The sequence below is a fragment of the Colias croceus genome, chromosome 7 (assembly GCF_905220415.1).
Source record: "Colias croceus chromosome 7, ilColCroc2.1".
NCBI lineage: Eukaryota > Metazoa > Arthropoda > Insecta > Lepidoptera > Pieridae > Colias > Colias croceus.
The window spans coordinates 7,892,801-7,910,855 of NC_059543.1; the positions used below are offsets into that span (position 1 = coordinate 7,892,801).

The following is an 18,055-nucleotide window of genomic DNA, read 5'->3' on the forward strand; positions in this document are numbered from 1 at the left end:
ATTTTTTTCAAAACCGGCACCTGTACACGCTGTAGTTAATGCAAACACAGAAAAATTTAAAGTCACCTATAATTCCTACAAGCTGTAAGATTCTTACAAAGTAATCAGTTATGCCGTCGGAACTAGGTAGGGGAGCGGGGGGCTTGTTGTTACAGGGGTAAGAAGTTACACGCATTTTTTACCGGGATTTTTAACTCTTTGGTAGACGTAAGTGGACTCATTTGTTTCGTTATAACATCGTGCGTTGCAAAAAAACAATCAGTGACCCGCCGAGCGGCAAACTGTTAGGTTATGTGCACGTGTCTCGATTTCCATCAAGAAAGTAACAAAATCTTTTACGAAATTTTTGATTCCTGCTGTCTATATTTGTTATTCTCTAAATTTTTTTCACCTCGAACGTTCATAATGTATCAAGTTTTAATTTGTAATAGCGTTTTATTCTGCTATTGATATCCATTAATGGCGGCTTTAATTTTAATTAAAAAACATACCATGGGGCAGGTTGTTACAATTTTTCGGGGTAGGTTGTTACATGTAAAGACTTGCCTCAGACCTTGTATTATCGTTCATCTCATTGAGTATCATATTTTAGAAATGACTACGCTGTACTTAAAAATTAGAATAAATGGAAAGAAATTGAAGCTTTCGTTCCGACGGGCGCATTCTTGCTTTTTAAAACAATGGTTCATCTTTCAATTCTTTTTTAATTCTAAATACTCAATGTTTTTTTTAGAATGAGAAACTATAAAAGAAAAGCGGAAAGAGGTACAACTAGTCAAGAAGTTTATGAATCTGCTGCGGCAGAAGTACTGCAGAATAAAACGAGCATTCGTAAAGAAAGCAAAATGTAGTACCTACCTAGTAGATTTTAGTTTGACTGAAGTGCCAAGTTAAAAAAGTATAAATAATTTATTACAATATGTTAGTATTTACTGACGAAGTTTTCTAATTCAGTAATGAAAAAGTGTTTTATATAAGATTGAAGAAAGTTCCTGCCAAAGTTATGTGATTATTACTGTTAAAAAGTTGGAAAATTACGATATAGATATTATAATTGCTTATAAATGTTATACGACCGTTCAAAATAGTCTCTTTTATTCATAACGTTTTGAAATAATAAAAAATAAGTGATTTATTATTGTTCATTTTGTTTATTTACCTACTGTAACATCGTACCCCGAAGCTGTAACAACTAGCCCCAAGTCAGGGGTAAGTTGTTCCAATCGACTTATTTCAATAATTCTTTATTATGAGAAAAATTACGTTAATTTTAATATTTTTCCAATGCTATTCTACTAGCTGAATAGACATACTAATGATAAAAGCAATAAAATGTATATATTATTTGATAGCTTTTGTAATATTAATAATTATCTAAAAATTGTAACAACGTGCCCCCCGCTCCCCTATCTCGCATTCTAATTAAACGTAACTATATACATAATTATTATCTTCTATAAATTCATGATGTGTTATAATGTTTGTTGCATTTGGAAATTAATTTAATTTAGTTAAATATTTATTATTTATATAAAAGGATTTCTCTTAAATTAGGTATCAAAAAAAAAAAATATAAGAATAATATTACTGGTAATTAATGGGTTAAAATAATTCCAGAATATCTATTCGCGAAACAGACATTTATTAGTTTTTACTTAACCGCCATTTTCATCTCAAATCGGAACTGTAATATAAGATGGATTTCAGCCTCGCTCTAATGGTACGATAAACATGTCGATGTTATTGACAAACACACAAAACTGTTGTTTTATCAATAACTCCAAACTTCATTGACGTTAATAATTGCGTTTTTTTCAATAAATATAGACTTTCAGCTGCTTTGACTAAAGTTTTACAAATACTGAAACCTTTCTCAAAAACCAATAAAATGTCACATGAAAATCCGTTGCGGAGAGCTAACAGACAGACAGCGGGAAGCGACTTTGTTTCATATTATGTACCTTTTGATGGTCAGTCCAAGGTAGCCAATAATTTAAAAATGGACATGAAGAAAAAAAATCTTCTCAGATCTAGAAAGTTGCACTTTTATCCTACTATTATTATAAATGCGAAATTTTGTGAGGATGGATGGATGAACCTGATGATGGATGATTACAATTAAATTTGGTATGTAGGTAGGTACGTAGCTGAAGACCCGGAATAGAAAGTATGCGGGTTTTTCTTTGAAACGCGGGTGAAGCCGCGGCCGGGATTGTTACAATAAAATTATAATTAAATAATAAAATGTACACATGTTGGTTCCTATATTATGTAGTTAATAATATAGTAACTTGATATGGCAAACTTTTATTACTTAAATCAATATTAGGTGTGTAATTATAAGAATGGGTCTGCAAAATATTTATTTAATTTACATATTATAATTGAATATGTATTTAATAATGGCCTTAATTTATTTATTCTTCCGATAGATTTGTCCACCTGTTCGTCAGTATGGAAAAATATTTTTTAAAATTTAATCAGCACATAAGTTCGGCATAATCATCATCCATACTAATATTATAAATGCGAAAGTAACTCTGTCTGTCTGTCTGTTACTCAATCACGCCTTAACTACTGAAGCAATTTGCATGAAATTTGGTATAGAGATATTTTGATATCCGAGAAAGGACATAGGCTACTTTTTATCCCGGGAAATAGGATAGGTTTTATCCCGGCAATCCCATGGGAACGGGAACTATGCGGGTTTTTCTTTGACTGCGCGGGCGAAGCTGCGGGTGGAAAGCTAGTAATTCATAATATGCAGGTTGCATACCTTCTAATTATTACACTGAACATGCCTGTTTTCAAACTTAAAAATGTATTTATTTATTTGGGCTATTAATGATCTTCCTATCTTACTTGTTGTGGAACTTTTTCCTTAAATTTAATTGATTCGAATGCAATAGTTAATTTAATTGTTTTAGAGATGAAATAATTACAGAAATAAAAAATATTGTAGCTTCACGTGTCAAATCCTCGTGTTCAACTTTCGTGTACAAATCTTATCAAATTATCTTTATCTTTAATTTAATATATATAAATCTCGTGTCACAATGTTTGTCCTCAATGGACTCCTAAACCACTTAACCGATTATAATAAAATTCGCACACCATGTGCAGTTCGATCCAACTTGAGAGATAGGATAGGTTTTATCCCGGAAATCCCTCGGGAACGGGAACTATGCGGGTTTTTCTTTGAAAACGCGGGCGAAGCCGCGGGCGGAAAGCTAGTGTTACATAAGTCAAGACAAAATAATGGAAAACCCATTATGGATATGATATTTACTTTAAAGGTTGCGTTTATTTTTCACATTCATTTACCGATGGTGTATAACTTTTATACAGTTAGTAGGGTTGTTTGCAAATAAATAATCAATTATCAATTAACATTTACAAACTTAAATTAAAAAAAAAACCTTTTCAAACTTTTTGAAAGTCAACCTTAAAACCAAAGTCTATTATAAATGCTATATGCTTTAAAATAAAAAATATACTTATCTTTATTTGACGCCCGGTCACGGTTTTTGTCGTCCATATAAAAAGCTTGTCACAACCATCGCATGCTTTTAATCAACAGGACATGTTTAGTGAAGTCGCTTCTATATCGGATGCTTGTTGGTTTGAATGTCGATCACTTCGCCGGTGTTTGATTGCAGTCAAATTGATTTAGCGTTCGTGTTTACACTTGCCTCGAAACTCTATGAAGCACCGCCAAAATACTCAAATAACGTCGGTACAGAGCTCATTTCCGTGCAACTAACCCAAATCTTCGAATAGTTGTCGCTATGTTCAAGGATGACTTTGTTTACTTCGTCATTCGCAAATAATGACTTAAGAGCATGGGTAGTTTGCTCAGCAAATATTTTAATGGCCTAATGTACTTATGCGTGGAATCCAGTTATGTGCCCATAATAATAATCGGTATTGGGTACAGACAGTAGGATGCATGTGTGCGTCTGGATGAAGAAAGGCCGACGCGAATCCGCCGTCGGTTATGTTATATGTTCGCCGCAGGCAGCACATAGCCCGTGTCGAGCCGAGCAGCCTTGCATTCGTAAAAATCTCCAAACCGGTCCGATGCGCCTCCATTACTTTCTTTCTGCCTCCGCTGTGCCTCCCATTTAACTCGGGCCCACTTTTTATCAGGAATCGGTATCTCCTTCTAATAGTATTATTTATTTCTCATGAATAAGAGGGAATATAAGTAAAGTTAATGCGCCGGGAAGCGGTGCGTTACATGCCACAGGCTCCTGAGATAAACGTAGTTACATATTCTGATTACTCGTTTGAGAAAAATAATGAAGTTTGTTTAATAGATATTCATTATTAAAATGTATGTAGTTACGTATTGTAATAGAATTTAGCATAACACACTACATTGTCTTATATATTTACATAGATATACATACGAGTACATAAAACGCGTAAGCTACACTTGGACACAAATATGGTTACATTGTATCGAAAGCTGTGGGTTAACAAATAAAATATTTTTGTAGGAAAAATACTTAGCTGTTGATTTGTTGGCTAGCTGCAAAAACCACAAAATAGTTGCACAACCACACCACTTTTGCTTTGTCGATTTCAATCCAAATTACTTAGGTACCATTTTATAAAATATTTTACATTATCGCCTGCGAAAAAGGCATAGACGAGAATGGGGATGTGGCGGGTGTGCGGGGGTTGAGGGACATAAATATCTCGGTGATTTATGGGCGAGGCGGTCGCGGGATAGGTCAGCATTATTCAATTTCGTATTTGAGGGTCGAGTTACAATAAGCTTTTACAGAGGTGCGCGCGCGCGGATAGCACGTCAATCTAAACCACTACACAAGCGTTATCTTCTTTAAAATTCTTATTGTAATCCCCAGATTAGCCCATGATGTTTAATTAACGATTATAAGTCGTCTTGGAATTATTTAAATACGGCATCGTTTATTTTTTTGGTTCAAACAGCTAAGGGCATGTCCTCAAGGCTTGTTCCTAAATCAAACAAACATTATTTTGATAAAATCGTTTTAAGGTCGCTTAATTATCGATTGTTTATATTGATTTTGTTTTACAGTCTGATACGCTAAAGTGGTTTAATTTGTTAGCTGCAAAGACACCGCCTTCAAATTAGGTACTTTTCGGCTTATTAGCGCAGGATAAAAACGGAACGAGAGGCGATCGCTTTGTGAATAATTGACCATAATCAAATTAATCCTCAAATTCTACGGTGGGTTTACAACGTTATAAAATGTAATAAAGACCTCTTAACAACCGTAGTTATATTGCGTGTTTATCATCATTCTCCTAAATCCACAAAATAAAATAAAAAATTCTTAGATTTAAATGATTAATAAAATTATATACTTAAATGCAATGATAGTGATAATAATTTTAACACAGATAAATCACAAAAAAAAACAATATTGTACATGTAAAAGTTTGACCGACGTATTCAGTTAAAACCACTTTTGACTGATTTTTGCAGTCTCAAGTGGTTTTGATCGGCAATGAGATTGGACTGTAACACAAATACCTACATAGTACATGTTAGTAATAAAACAAAGAATGTCAACAATATAAACAGTGTGAAGTATGAAATACTACAAAATAATATGGTATCCCGCTTGAGCTTTTTGCTCGGTATAAACCACAATATGGAGTCAATAGACATATTTTAACACGTCAATTTAACAAGTCATAAGCCTTGAATGTGCCAAAAGTTGCAGGTATCATGTTACATTCGTGAACTGGTACTGGGTGAAGGTAGACTGAAATAACAGTAGTTTGAATGTTTCCTATTGTAGGTATATCATGTTTATACTAATGTACAGAAAAAGAAATAATTACAAAGTTTATGGACAAACACAAATTACGAAGTTATTGTCAAATCGAAAATATTTGGATTTTCAAAATAAAGACTGTATTCTTTTATAAGAAGAAGAAAGACCAATGCTAATTAAGTAACTTAATAATGTTTTCGTGAAAATATCATGAAACTTACTAGTCCGTAGACCGTATTTTAAAATTTATTTTGCATTGTGCGCGAGCAAGTGCATAGGATAATAATTACCCATATTCTATAAGTGTGCATTAGTAAATGTAAAGTACCATGCACATGGGACCATCCAGCTAATAACTTTTCCACGAAATCTGTCTTGATATCCTTGGAAATTGTATGACAATTAAAAAGTAAACACAATGAAAAAGAAAAAAATTTAAAGTAGCGGATAATTTATTTCCTTTCAGATGTGTAAATAATATTTCAGTTGAAATAATAATCATTTTTTCAGTACGATTCATTAGATACTTCTATGATTCTAGCGTAAAATAATGTTTACTACTTAAAACATTAAAGTGTAAAAGTTTATTGCTTTGAAGCCTTATCTAGTTTCGGTGTAAATGACTCCGAAAGATTTTATTAAAATAATAGGAAAGATGAAATTCGCATTCGATTTGTTAGTGATCGAGTAACATGTGTAAGCCCTCTAAGTTTGCATGTAAATGCTGGGAACACTTGTTCAAATACAAACCAAACTGTTCAACTGATAGGTCTTTGAACCTCGCCTGTGTTTGCGGTTCGTTTTATATAGTTGCTTCTTAAGGTGGCGATAAATTAACGATTTGCATCTCCCGCCAACGTAAACAGTCATGATGTATGTACACAAATGTGTCAATATATCTACATGCCATGTGCTCGGGATAGACCCAGGTTTTACCTTGTTTGGGAGTCAGAGACTTCAATATTTCAAAATGTAAAATCTTTTGTCAATAAAGAATTTTTATTTTATTTATTTTTTAAACCATGGGACAGTTTTCCATTTCCATTTTCCACTAAAAAAATGTAGGTAGGTATCTTATAATACAGTTCATTATAACAGACTGAATATGGGTTTGTCGCATCGTTATTTAACAAAATAATATTGTTACATCATAACATTACTTTTATGATTTAAGTTAAACCTTAAAGTTTCAAAGATATAAACTATATTGTAATTGCTTAGTTTATAAACTAAGCAGTTCCATAGATAAGTACATATTGTTAATACCAAACTATTTCATGTAAAGCATGCAAGGAGAATGTGGAGAATACCACAAGTTAGTAATGGTCATATATTATTCTTTATTCAATATCTATTACTATAAGTAAGTATATTGTGTTTTCATTATTAAAAAAAATCATCATTTAAATTCACGATTGTACACAGAAATTTTTTGTATTTATCATCGTAGGTACGTTTTGTGTTGTGTGCACTGTGTGTGTTGTGCAAAAAGAAATCTTTTGTTTGAATGTTTCGAGCTATGTTTATTTCCATTATTCCCGCAAATATTTGATGTGGTACAGTCGTTGTCTTATCTCATTCTTATCTGTCAAACCTCAGTCAATGTTAGAAGGCACGGGCCATATTACCTTCCAATTACAACTTCAAACCTCTACAAACAAAAATAGTAATAAAGTTAATTAAACAGTTGTAAAATATTACGTATCCAACGATATAATTAGGGACTAGGTATATCATTATGTGTAGGTCATAAAAGTAATACCACCTCAATACTTTGTAAGCAATTTTAGAATGATGATCATAGTAAATATTAAATGTAACTTCTAATGTATTATGTGCCTTTTTGCTTCTAAAAGCTACAAAATGCATTATGCAACATCTATCCGTTCGTAAATCCGAGGATTTTTGGTATCTATTTAAACAGGGCACCTAAACATTTCCTTATGAATTATGATGTTAGAAATAGTTGCATGTTAATTTGAGAACTATTTTTAACAAAACTTGATGGATGGAGAAATATTCTTTTAATTTCTTATTAATTTTTTGCTTACGGTGTTATAATTATTTATGTATAATGTAGCTTTATATTATTAGAGGAAGATTAGAAAATTTTATTAACCTTCAGAATATAATAACACGTTATTAAATTCGTAATTTATGAATGTCGCAACAATGCATATTTATTTATTGTATAAAACCATCATTTCATTGTTACCTTGTAAGAACCTTATAGCCTATAGGTAATGATTTTGACCGCATGATGTAAGTCTTCTAGGATCATTTTATTTATTTTATTTCTACCTAAAATTCTTGTAGCTCATCATATAAATGGAAATAAGATCAATAAATAACTAATTTTCAGTAAGTCGGCTGAGGTAATTTTATGGATACATCAATGTTTATTTATTTTATACTGCTCTCAATTTCGTGTTAACATCGATGTCTATTAGTAATTTATTGCTCTCACTACACACATTCTCTTCCTCGGTTTCGCAAGACGATTTGAGCCGTATGCCTCTGAAATGCTGCAGTAATAACATCACAAATTAAAATGCTGTGCTTACGAACGGATTACATGTGCTCGCAGTTTACACGCGCATTAATCTATTTATAATCACCACTGCATACTTAAGGTAACATATTACTATTTTTAAGAGCAAAATAGTACGGACAGCAACATTAATTTTGAGTAGAAAAAGGAAAGAGGTACCTTAGAGACATAAGTGGCCATAAAATGAGGTAGAACCATACTCTGGCGTGTCGATCGGCACTTAAATCTTACACCCAATAAAAGTGCACCTCACGAGTACAGACCTGTAATTGGTCGTGCTCATGGTGTACTCGATTATACCCGTGAGCTGAGTCGATCAACACGGACTCACTTTTACGATTCTCATTGGTCCCGTTTAATGACGTATGACGGTTCGATACCAAGAACAATGAGCTTGTAATTGGATTTTTACAATCTCGAAAATTCACAGGCGCCCTATGTAAAATTATTATAGAATGTTAAACATGAATCATTCGTTCCATTGCTGTTCAAAAGTGTGTAGTGATAAATGTATAATTTGTACAATTATAATTTTTTTGCTGAGCATAGTTCCGAACGGTGTTGTGCCCGAGCGCAGGCGCCGCGGGACACCTACATCACCCCCCGCACGTTCCCACCCTCACCTTTATTTATATTTATTTACCTTCCCTTCATTCAACGAAGGGCCGCCCTTTCGGCCCTTTTTGTCGCCCCGATACAAATATTGTGAAAGAGGCTGCGGTTTTGAGTGAATTTATTGTGCCACAATTTGATGGCACAGCCTCGATGCCGCTGACGAAAAAAAATTCTTTGGAAAGATATGAGCAGCTGAGTTAAATGTTGATGCGATTTCGTGATCATAAATCAGGAACACTTCATTATGCTAGAAAATTGTTTTAACGGTTATTTAAAGTTTTTACTAGGTAAAAGTTTAATTTTAGATTTAGAATTATTAACAATAATAAAATAATAAACATAAAATTATTGTAAGTACTTCAAATAGGTACGAAAAAAATTACAAAGTACTGTTTTACTCAATTAGTTGTCCTTTATTTTGCAGTAAAATAAGAAAATATTTTTAAAGGAAGGAAATTATTTAAATTGAATAATCACTTTTCCAATAAAGTTCAAATTAATTACCCGTCCCGTACCCTTTTTACCAACGGAGAAAACAATGCAAAGATAAATCGCTACAAATCGTGCAAGCCAAAAGATCAAATCTTCACCCCATTTGAACATTGTGACACTGCGACGTCCGTGCGCATCAGTTATCATGATAAATGACGTATTTATTTATCCGACGATCCTAAATAGCTATGGTAATATTGGTCGTACAACAGCACAAAAGGTAACAAAACACAAAAGTTGAAAAAGGTAAACCGCGCTATTTACAAAGTGGCTAGCGAGGACCACACAGCCACAATCGAGCCGCGCGTGCGACTCCGCCGCTTCACAATAAAAAAATTCCCAACATCAGATCTTTTTTGGTTATAGATCTCGCATTTTGGTGGTGTGATTTGTGACGTTCGGAAACATTAATGACATATCCGTTTAGAAAAAGTTACAGTTAAGGATTCGTCGAAGTCCTGCTGAATATCAGTAAAATCTCGATTGAATTCAAAGCATCATCCTCATGGTTTGCATATCGTCGTTAATGAGTTCGTCTTAAACCACGCAAATTAATGTATAGACTATAGAGTTTAAAACAACGAATTCCCGTAAAAACTGAAATTGTTTTGTTAAGTTCAGATCGCTGCCAGGCGTCGGTGTTTACGCGACCGAGGCGGGCGCTGAAAGACGAAGAACATACGCTCTCTTTGACATGGTGCTTCTCTCACGGCCTCTGTGTGGATCTAACTGATCTAAACCGTTTATAAATATATTTTTTACATTTTTATGAATGTCAATAATATTTATCAATAATACTGGTAAAATTTTGATAAACCTAGAACAAAGTCATTATTCTAGTAGCTGACTAGTAGTGTAGCGGATAAATAATATTACAGATGTAAGAATTAAATTTCCGGGACGTGATACCTGGTTGATAACAATTGTCTTCGCATGAACACATGCATTTAGGGCTCTTCTAATTGAACGTAGGCGCGGCGCGGCGGCGAGCTGCCTAACCTAATTTACATTAATGTAAACGAGGAGCTTTGTTCAGGTGTGAAACACGAGTGTCAACATGAGGTACTACTCAAATAGTTTATTAGCTCCACCCAGTACTGTTCTGGCGGAAGAGGCTTTGTTATATCGACAGCTCTTTAGGAGTCTCGTATATTTAACGCTTAAATAGAAGCGTACAAGATGCCGCAACAAACAAACATACCGGCGCATGTGCACGCATTTTTATGTATTAGGACATCTAATTTTAACTTCATCAATGAAGTGCTGCATGCTTCTGTTGCAACGATTTTTTAAGGGAATGTTAACTAAAAATTATTGAATTAAATTACATAATTTATTTAGATTATGTTCAGATTATTACCTACCAATATAATAATAATAAATAATATAATAATAATAAGATAGGTAACTGTTAAATTATCAGCGAGTTTATAAGAGAAATCGTATCGGTGAGAGTGTATAGGTCGTTGACTGAGGGTGCCCGGGGCTGCGGTTGCTTGAAACACAAGAAGAGTGTAGCGGTCACCAGGTATCTCACGAGCTGAGTGAATTTCGAAGTAGGAATGTGGCCTCGAAGTATCAGATGCCGATAACACACATTCGCCAACGTGTTCAATCGTTTATGAAAATGAACTAAATACATGCTAACAGTGCTAATTAATGCCGAATTTCATTAATTATCCGATAAAAATACATTTTTACTAATTTTCATTTAAAACATAAGTAAATTCCAAGTATTCGAAAACCATTTACAACAGTAGGAAAAGAATAATTGAAACAGATGCGCGAAGGAGTGCATCAGATGACGTCACCTAAAAACAATGGTTGATCATAAATTTATGTGACAATCTGACAAACAACTACCTCTGAAATTAATATCCACGTGTCATTTTGTATATTGCTGTTTAGTTAACGAATAAAAATATCAAGTGAGACCTCGTCGAAATTTAAAGTGCATTCTTGTGTAAGACGGAGAGTCAATTCGCGAGAATGTGCGAATGTAGGGGTTCAACCAACGGGCCACAGAGCATGTTGAATTTAATAATCCAACGATAATAGATTTTTTATGATTCATCAATTGTGTTAAATTGCTATTGTGTAGCGGTCGGATTTAAATTATATTTCTATTTATATAAAATCTAGTTACCATAACTAAAAATAGATGTAGGCATGTAAGGAATGCTTTTTTATACTTTTACATGAATTCCAATTTGTCCATTAACCTCGTTGAAGAGTATTTTGTAAGTATATTGTAATTTATTTGTAGGTATTTTGTCTATTTCAATAACATTAAGAAGCGTCTACGGAAGCGTCTCGTGGGCGTCGATCGTGATTCAATTGTTTACTTTATTTAAACCATTAATATATTGTGTATCTATTCATCCATGTGGCAAATATACGCACGCATCCGTAATCATGATGAAATATGAAAAATATGTTGGTTTTAGGCGTTAATCTAAATATATTAATAAAACGCGCATCAGAGCTCGTTACATTCTTAAACTCATTACATATTTCGCATATCATTTTCAGTTAGTTAGATTTTTATTTAACTTTTATAAGAGTCTTACTCATGTTTGCGATAAAATAATTTCAAATAGTTCAGCTTTTGAAAACAGTCTGAAACAATTAATAAGCATGTAATTGGTTCTCTATATGAACATTCTTGTTTGAATGCAATGGCATGAATTCAGTTTCAGTGCCATTTTAAATCCATTTTGCATAACACAATTGTATGGCCGATTAAATGCAAAATGTGCACATTATGTGTATACGATTGTTCAAACATCATTTAGTTATTGTTAATGTTTACGCGATAGTTTAGAACAGATATTAATACTCTTTGCACGTTTACCACTTCAATTATTTACAAATATAATTGTATGGATTTACAGAGATCTTAAGACAACAGACTTGTAAAAATTTATATAATTGATTAGTTTACCAAGAAATCCTCACCTAAATCGAATAATAGAGCAAGACTATCGAGATACATATAGATCGTTCTATACATTTTATATGAATGTGGAATAAGATAACTGCGTTAAAAACAACCGACTTCAAACTTGCACTTGCAAAATTTACAAATACCTACAGACAAAAATGCTCATAAAATAAAAACTACTGGGCCTATTCGAATAAAATTTTTATGGGACCAATTCGACACCATCCCGCATCGAACAAAAAAAGAATCACGTAAATCGGTTTAGAAACCTCGGAGTAATCGGTGTACATACATAAAAAAAAAAAAAAAAAATATACCGGCCGAATTGATAACCTCCTCCTTTTTTTTTGAAGTCGGTTAATAAACTATATTATTTAAACACGGTTAGAAGGGTGCTGAAGTGTCGAGAAGGAATTTTGCTGGAATAGAGTCGCGGGTGCAGTCAAGCCATGCTATACGATATGTTCTCACGGAGCTTGTTTTCCATTCCGCCTACGTTTTTATGTAATTTATTACAAATCTTCACTGTTAAAAGATATAAACTCTTTAAGCTTTCATAAATCGTGTCTCAATTTCGTACACATGAGTTATACGTATATTGTAATTCTGAAACGTACTAAGTTGTATCTGGTTCTTAGTATCATCGAAATCTTAGACGAATTACCTTGTGAATGTCGTCGCCCACAGACAGGTTTGAAATGCAATACTACTGTCTAGTTTTTTCTTATTATTGTGTCGCCGTTTTAAGGTAAGCAAAGTCGTCGGTAATGGCGTTATTTGGTCTAGCGACGATTGTCCTCGGCAGAACAATGCTTGATGTGGTTTCGCGATTAATAAACTAATGAGTGTAATTGTAACCTGAAGGTTTAAGTCGTTATTTTGACTATGAATGCTCGATTTCGTGCTTTCGATAAGGCACACTTCGTCGCAACCCCATTGTTCTTAAATAATATCTATCCTGAAACTTGTAACTTCCGTTCGTGCTAGCTACTTTATGTAAGTAGAATTTTATTAATTGTAAACCGTCGCACTATAAACGCTCTAATAAATTATTATATGATTTATGATCAATGATCATTAATCATTATAAAATTTATTACATCTTATTTATATTACTATAAATAATATATGGTAGTTTGTATTGCTTGGATATCTCTAAAACTAGTGCAATATTGTTATTTTTTTGACATTTTTTCATTACTTCAGTATTAGTAATTGATGTGTGCAAAAGTAGAAGCGGCTAATAGACCGAGATAAGCCGCCACGGATTCAATGAGACGTAAATACTAAGTTATTGGTCATTGTTTTAATACAACAACCGACACACCGGTAATAACTATTAAAATATGGGATGCATTGACCTGAATGCTCTTGGATATCTGCAAGTGTCCTCTCACTGCATTGTTCAGCTTCTCGGGCTTTACGCTTACTGGCCACTATGTCGTACTTATTTTGAAGGCAGAATTCGTTTTTACTCGAAATAAGTGACCATTCTATTGGACCATACCTAAGAAAATTTTAGTGGCGTTGTAATACTGCTGTTGTTCGCTTCGTTCATGCAAGTATGATGTAAATAAATATTATCTTTGCAAAATTGAAAATTAGATATATATGTTGTAAGTACATAATGTAACATCTTGTCGTCCGATTTCCTCAACGTAGGATTCATTAGTATGGTTGTAAAATTAAACATAAACATAGATCTTGTATCATAAAGTATTTCACACCTGTTCAATATATGATGAAACCGTGTGTTTACGTTATCTATAGAATTATGAAGTTTGTGAATTATGAAAATTGTAAATATATTAAAATAGACTCGATATTATCGTTAAAGGCGTGGTCGGTGAATAATACAGAATCGCGAGTTTATTTTATTCTCGTAAGCGCAGTGTTTGATGGCAATAAATTATCGTGTCGGAACACAAAAGATGGCATTGTGAAGTCGACACGGCGACGTCCGATATGGATCTCGCGGGCGCGGGCCAGCGGGCGACTCCTGCCTCCTGGTCAAATGCAGCATTGCTAATCCTTCACTTATTCCTTCACTTACGAGGTTCATTTATTCGACCTATGATGACGATTCTATGAGCGTATTAAAAAGGAGAACGATAAATTGAAACTAGAGATCTGCTGTGGACAAATAATTTAGTTTAACATCTAATAGTTTAGCTAAAGCAAATCATATTAATGAAGATCAACAATAACAAGAAAACGAGAAATAGATAACTGTATCTTCAAAAATTTAAAATCAATACAATATGTAGATATTTAAATGATTCCCAAAACTGTTGAAAACATCTTGCAGATATCAATGAAATATATTTTTAATGCCGACCATTTAAATTGCGAGTAGTTAATAATCTGACAATTTCGGGTGACACGCTTTAGTGTGCCTTTCGTTGTTTCACGTCCAATTAATTTAAATGATAGCTGCCTTCCAACCTACCTGTGTCCATGGACGCCATTCTCTTATATGGCGATTCTTATTTTGACCGTTTAAATTCCCTCTTACTAAATCGCAGTCGATACTGCTCTAATTGAATCCTTGTTGATTACGAATGTTTCTTCCGCATCCTTCTCTTGTTTTAATAAAAAAATGTCTATATGAGTATAAGTTACGGACATATACTCTTATAACTATAACATTCTTTATTAACCATGCTTTTTCCAACCAATTTTTCTTGTAATTTATCGCGCAATTAAGCTGTATTATCATACAGAATGTCTACAGAGACACGCGTTCAGAAAATATTGCTCATTTTTGTTCTATGCTTGTGAAGACAGTGTAATAGGGTAAATAAATGATGTTCTCGTTGCGTTATTTTTTCATTATGCATGAGATAGTTGTTATTCATGTATGAGCTTCTTTATGATCTCGTATAAAGAAAAAACCGCTCTAGACTTTCAAATTAGCATGACTTAAAAGTGAATCGATCTCTGAGAGGTCGCTCATTGTGTCTGCCGAGGAGGACATTTGTCTACTATTATTATTTTGGGCCGGTTTTTTATGTACCTGCCCACATGGCGCCTGCCTATTCATATTCAAATTGGACTTTCGTGTTGAGTAATTTTAAACATTTTATACAATTGTGTAATCCGAGTTTTGAGTGATAAAGTATAATGCGCTTGATGTGTGATGAGGTGAACGGTTTATCATAATTTGGTTACTACAATATTAACTTTATTTAAATTTCTATTAAATTTCCCAAAATTGAATCGAACCAAAATGGAGGATGTTATCTTGGGATCAAATTAGGCACGTTCGTTAGTTTATTTGTTTGAAAGTATGATTAATTTTACCCTGTACGATTTATGGCGAGATTGACCAATGAAAACTGTTTTAAAATGGCCGAGAGGATAAAACGGCTGTTGAAATACCCCGCTGGGGTAGACTTGGGTCATCCAGCTTAATCATTAGCACAGAGTTCCTCCCACCGACGCTGCTCATGTTATTTTATTTATGGCCGCCGAGGCGAGGTGAGACTCCAATTTCGCATGCGTTTATGGCTTGATAATAATTATACGCTAGCTGAACAGATAAATGCACCAACAAAATTGTATACTGTAGTCTGTAGGTATCGGAGTTCTTATGTGTAACGCAAGCTCTGATATATTTGTTCATTTATCATTACCATCTTGTTAAGATTTATTCATACGTTATATAAATTATTTTAATATTTTGTACGTATTCCTATAAGCTCAGATAAGCTAATAATTAAGACTAAAAAATAGCTATGACCATATCTTTTTCATTTCAGTCACGCAAACAAAAATTTCGTAATTTCTTTCTATTTGTTTTGTATTTTTTAATGTTTACATAAACACATATAGCTAGGTTATTTTTCAAAACAATGTCTATTGAAGTGATGTGATGTCTCCAACATAAAACAAGAAGGTCAAGCCGAGGGACTCGGTGGCAAAAAGCGCTCTCATGTCCGCGATGTTAAGATAACCTTAAACTGAGCATTTGTTATCCTTATCTCATGTTCGAGCGTGGCTAATGTGGCTGCAGGCAGATATACCCGATCGATTTATGTCGCCTGCCTGGCACCCACGACAAATTGATAATTAATTTTCGTCCAGAACCTTTGATCACACCGAGCCATTTGCGAAAATGTCTGTGATGAACCAACTACCGTTATTTAAATCAATATTTTAGGTCGTTCGTGTTTCACAACATTTGATCGAACGCTTTATTGAACTATCGGTAATTTTCTTATGTAATTATTGTTTTAATGTTACGTGCAGCATTAGTCGCGTCATGTTTGATATATTACATAATCATTTTACGGTTTATATTTTAAATTAATTAATCTCACATGTAAACTAATATTCTAGACCTCAAACCTGCAATTGCAACCTCAAAAAGTTTGGTTGCCTACCTGTTGCAACTTCAACATGTCTACGGCGGGTCAAATTTCAATGATTGATTCAATAGGTTGCATGTTAGAGTTTCATACAAAAAACTCACCTTCCCACCGGGTAAATTTGTAATATTACCGGATATCTAATTTGAATTGGGACATAGAAACAATACAAGACCTTTTGTGTAATATGATATTGACCGCTGGCATCAATCTATGAGACCGCGGCTTAAATATCCCAAATGATACAATATTGGTTACATTTAATATGTGACAATTTATTGCTTTTAACTACTCGTACTCAAAGGTTGCACTAGAATCTTACTTAATTTATTCCCTTTTATTAATCGCATTGTCAGAGTTGCTGACAGGTATATATAAATAATAGATAAGCTCGTACACCCTAAAAAGGAGCTCCTCTTATCGAACACTCAGGAGTCAGTAGTCATTTCACACTGATTATATAAAAAATAAAAGGGCATGTGTCATATAAATATGTGTGTCAAGCAACACGTCGACCCATAATGCGTCTCGTAAGCGTCGCTTAATCCTTTAAAACAATGCTAATGGATTTACGTTGAAGTCTGCCGCCGTAAAGTCCTGTCACCACACTACAACAACCGATCGCCTTAACGCTTCGCTCGCCCTCAATAAAGTTGACACTAAATTAGGGTCGTTTTGTTTTATTTCAATAAAAATCACAACACACATTGTTAATATATATTTTATTGTACGCGTTCACTGAACGCATTTTAGTGTGAGCGATGAACACAGGTTCACGTCAAAACATCTTTATCGCATTATTTGTCTTATAAAATATTATCGAGTGGCACTTCGGGACCGTCAGCAAAAGAGGACTCATATTGTGATCCGTGTGCGATTGTTGACTTTACGCCCACGATGATGTGATCACTTCTCTTTAGGTCGAGGGATAAACAATAAAAGCGGCGATTGCGAGTCAATATTGTAACAAATACACTTTATTATTGTAAGCATAATATGAATCTTCGAATAGTATATTTGTAAAGTATAAACACCATGACGCGATGGCGGACCGTACTATCGAAGATTAGTGTGCGAGTTGCTCAGCGGCCCGTACCAAACACGACTCGACGGGTGGAATTATGAAGTTCTGATACACTGATAAATCAATAATTCATTTTATTACGATAGCACCGACGCGTCATGATTTCGCTCTTTATTTTCTTTAATGAGAATCATCAGTGAGTCGATAACGTCACTGGGATCTGAAAAAAAAGACAAGGTAGTTAACCTGTTTTTTCTTTGTATACATATTTACCGAGCACCTTAT

General features: G+C 33.8%; 1 protein-coding gene across 1 annotated transcript in view; it reads left to right on the forward strand.

Moving 5' to 3' along the window:
* The window catches only part of LOC123693340 (tiggy-winkle hedgehog protein), a 32,183-nt gene that overhangs the window by 1,146 nt on the left and 12,982 nt on the right, over nucleotides 1-18,055 (forward strand). The window lies entirely within an intron of this gene.